Source organism: Rhododendron vialii, chromosome 10a (genome assembly GCF_030253575.1).
Source record: "Rhododendron vialii isolate Sample 1 chromosome 10a, ASM3025357v1".
Classification (NCBI taxonomy): Eukaryota; Viridiplantae; Streptophyta; class Magnoliopsida; order Ericales; family Ericaceae; genus Rhododendron; species Rhododendron vialii.
Window position 1 is genome coordinate 26,102,656 of NC_080566.1, and position 4,453 is coordinate 26,107,108.

At 37.9% G+C, this 4,453-nt stretch overlaps 1 long non-coding RNA gene across 1 annotated transcript; it reads left to right on the forward strand.

Annotated features, from left to right (window-relative positions):
- Window positions 1-1,496: 1,496 nt before the first annotated feature.
- On the forward strand, window positions 1,497-3,148 carry LOC131303595 (uncharacterized). The gene is made up of 3 exons (XR_009192099.1): window positions 1,497-1,901; window positions 2,615-2,660; window positions 2,794-3,148. It is a non-coding gene; the product is annotated as an uncharacterized LOC131303595 (long non-coding RNA).
- The last annotated feature ends 1,305 nt before the right edge of the window (window positions 3,149-4,453 follow it).

A 4,453-nucleotide genomic window follows, 5' to 3' on the forward strand; every position in this document is an offset into this window, starting at 1 on the left:
ATACGCATATAACTAAGTGGCTGGTACGTTCAAAATCAAGATAAAATTAGGTCTTGTTCTGGTAAGGTTCTTATTTTTTAAGTATTTATTTTTCGCTTTATGAGACGCAGGTCATTCTCTCACAATACATCATCTTTAATTAAAAAAAGTAACAATACATCACCTTTAATTCAATATATATATATATATATATATATATATATATATATATATATATATATATATTTCTCTAATTAGCGGAATGGGGCCTTACTCGTCAATTACTAGGTTAAGAAAAATATAATTGTGCTAGGATCTATAGGCATAAGGGTGTATATAGTGAAGAACGGGTACAAAGAGACGATCGAGTACATGTATTCGGGTATGAGTGTAGTGAAACAATACTCTCTCCCTATCTGATTGGGTATAATATGATTACTCCCATATTCACATTTTTTTTTTTTTTTACAGCATATGAGGTATCCTTACACTCAAATGGGATGAAAACAAGGTATTGTTTCTCTTAGAATTTTGGGCTTTTGGGCATTTTTTCTTTTTAGAAACATTCTCTTCTAATATTAGTCTTGTGCCAAATTTTTGTGAATTATTGATTTGTCTCGACGAGAGAAATTTGAAAAATTCAAAAAATTTATTTTTACCCACATATTTTGAAAATATTTAATATGAAGTTGGCCTTTCGGACTTTAGCTTAGATATTTTTTAAAATATTTTGTTAAAATTCATAATTTTATACTTTTTCAATTTATCTCGACGAGACAGACCAATAATCCAAAAATGTTTGACACAGGACTAACAAAGGTGTAAAAAATTTGAATATAGAAAAAACTCAAAAATCCAAAAAGCTCTAAAAAAAATAATAACTAGTTCACTTAGGACCTGTCACATAGAACCAACACTTATTGGGTAAAAGAATCGGTTAGGAGTATAATTGCATGGAGTGGGCATGTGACTACACCCAGGACCGCTAAATTATGAGCAAATCATCATTAGGATGATGGCCCTGAACAGACGGTTGTGATACTCCTATATCTCAACATCGTACGACTGCATGTGATTGCAAATTTGCAACTAATGAGGTTGCTATGACGTTGATCCAACAAGACAAGCCCATGTGGAATCGGAGACCTTTTAGTGCAGGGATGAACTAGGGGCATAGTTTCAATTGTTCAAAAATCTTTTAAAAATGATTTGAAAAGTTTTTCTTAAATCCGAACTATTGATTATTGGAACTAGCGTAGTGCACTTCAGGACTTCCTGGATCTAGATGGAGGAGAGGCTTATTGAATTGAATAGTACATGGAAAGGTGGAAGTGGGAGTACGTGGGAAGAATGGATTGGATTGGTGAGTGACAATCAGAGAGTAGGGGACCGCTAGTTGGATATCTGTGCAGTAGAGGAGTATGTCATATGAGGCAATTATGTGTTAATGATGATAGAGATACATGAGCGCGATATGAAAGGAGACATGCCTTTTATTGCTCAGCAGAAATGCTATTAGCAAAGAACTTCCCAAGGACGACAACAAGAAAATACGTGGAAAGCACCATGGGTCCCACTCCTCCTCCCCCTTTCACCTACCTTTCTCTCTTTTGAAATTTCAAAATTCAATTTAGGGCTAAATTCTTTTTTCTGTTTTTTGAAATTTCACAAACAGCTGAAACCAGGATCCCCTCTCCCTCTCTCTCTTACCACCACTACGACCACCATCACCGATACCACCTCGACCACCATCAACGCCAACACCCACCACAACCGGCACCTACCGCACCCCACCGACGCCGGTCCAACACTACTGTCTCCATCGTCGCCAAACCAAGCACACCAGGACGCCCCCACTTCTGGCTTGTCCTACCCGACTGCGCCGCCGCCACCAACGATTGCCGAAATCACCCCTTGTCCAGGTAAGTCCCTGATTTCTTCTCTCTTCAAGAAAAGCCCCAAATCAATTTGCCCTAATTATTTAGTACCTCGAAATCTCAAATAAGGGTTTTTATAACATCAATGCTTTTTTATTGATATTAAAACCAACCCAACCCAATATGAACTCAATTGTGCCTTCTGAAGACATAACTGAGGTTCTGGAATAAAAAAAAATCCAATCTTTAGCTTTTTTTTCTTTTGATTCGTATGTAGTTTTTTCACCTGTAAAAGAGTGGGAAATGGGTAAAGCTGGTACCAAGGGGCATATTGGTTGACAAATGAAGTATAAGCGTTTGCATTTTTTGAGTTGGCGGTGTAGTCTTATTTCTTTGACAGATTTTTCAGCCCGTAGATTATAGAAATGTTTTCTTCTGTTGCTTTTACAATCAAATAGGTCATGAGAATGGGGTAAGAGGCATCTTTCAGGTTAAGGGAAGAGTGAGAACCATATGGAGGGAATACTTTTGATTTTAATGACCTAACCGGTAATTAGTTCTCAGGCGTTACACTAATTAATAACTGGTTCACCTCTTACCCACAGAGTAAATTCAGGCATTATATGGTCAGTTGCTGAATTTTGACTCCAAAATTTTGGATTACACTGCGCGCAGTTGTAGATTGAGTTGGCTTTTCCAGCATTCATTGTATGAATTTAAAGGACTTATATAGCTCAAGTTATTTTGTTTTCACGCAGCTTACTTTGGATAATCTGAATTCGCCTCCCAAAACATTCAATGAAGGTTAGCCTTGGCACTCTAATTCTTCACTGTCTCAATGTGTCTTTTTTATTTCTTCTTGCTTCAGCAAAAAGAGTGGAACAACAAATTAGCATTATCGTCTTTCTTATTATGATAAAATGTGTACATTTTTCAGGCTCTAAGAATGGTGCTGTAAGGCTGGTATTCAAAGGGTTCTGTTGAGATGGGGGAGTTGATCAAGGCTAAAGTGTCCAAGTGGAAGTTGTTGCCTTGCTGTTATATCTGTACCTGTTTGATTCTACAACTGCTGCTACAGCTATAGAATTGGGAATTTGAATGAATTTGACATTTGCTCGTGTGCACCTAGCCACCAGTTGTAGTAATTTTCTTTTTTGGATTTTCAATGTATGGCTTAATGACGAGGCTCAGCTTTGTACCCTCCTAACCACCTAGCTCAATGTATTTTTTGGATTTTTTTGTACGTGTAGACTATGTAGTTACAGTTTTTTTGTGCTTGGAATGCAACTTCCATTCCGATGTATTTGTCCCATGCTTTGGTTCATTACATAAGTTTAGTCAGTGTCGTGCCCTATTGAGTTTTTGGCACATCATGAAAGCTTTCATTGCCATATGGTTTTTATGAGATGCGTTTACTAAAAAATTGCAAGATAGGCATGCTGGTGTTACTATGAAAGTCTCGAGTCAGTTGATAGATCCCGAAATGTGCAACCAACGGGGGAAATTTTTTGACAGGATTTCCGTGATTTATAGCCTAACCCGACGCCTTGTGTCTCAAATTGTCAACAAAAACAACAAAAATTAGAAACAACAATGTATATGAGCCCATATCGAGCGTTTCTCATCCTAAATTATCATTCACAACTAAAATTTGCAAATAAGCCCCCGCACGGGCCTTTTATAGTACTACTTATCAACAATTCAAATTCACATATATTCCATACACCCACGTCGGGCGTTTCTCATCCTAAGTTACCATTCACAATCGAATTCACAAATAAACCCACGTTAGGCCCTTAATCGCCCTACTCATCAACAATCCAAATTCACATATCATCCATAAGCCCACGCCGGGCCATTCTCATCCCAATTATCAACTAAAAGGAGGGTACAAAGCTGAGTATCGTCATTAAGCCATACATTGATATTCCTAAAGAACATACTACAACTTCATATTCCAACAATGGAGGGAACTGAACTTGCTCAACTATGGACAGTCCACAAATTCGACATGTGGACAAAAACAAAAAAGCCATTACAAGAATTTGACATGAGGACAGTTCGCATCCAACTTCATTTTCTGTTTCACTGGAACTTCCTTCCACAAACTCCAACAATGGAAGGAACCGAATCAACTGTTGTTGTGTCCATTGTGCCACACCCAAGCTCTGTCTGCATCGTCCAGCTTTACAAAATAGCTTTCCACATCCTGTCTTGTATTGGCACTTCCATGTCTACTTGAATAGTCTTCAAAGTCACAGATTCATAAAGATGTTTTTCTTGGCCTTTGATTCATCTTGCGGCCAAGATGCTGCCTTCATTTTACCCTGAAAAATATCACTGAGACACAAGAAACCAAAAAAAATCATATAAAATAGAATTCAAGAAACATACCACCGAGAGACACAACTCCAAACAGAGCAAAGAGACGAAATGGACACTGAACAATATTTCCGAAACATGTGAGAGAGAAGAGTCCAACTCCGATGGCGGTCGTAGGTATTGCCTGATGGTGGTGGTATCACCCCGACTAGGCACATTGATGGCAAGGTCATGAAAAATCATCAAATTGGAGAATGTGAAGTAGATTACCAGAT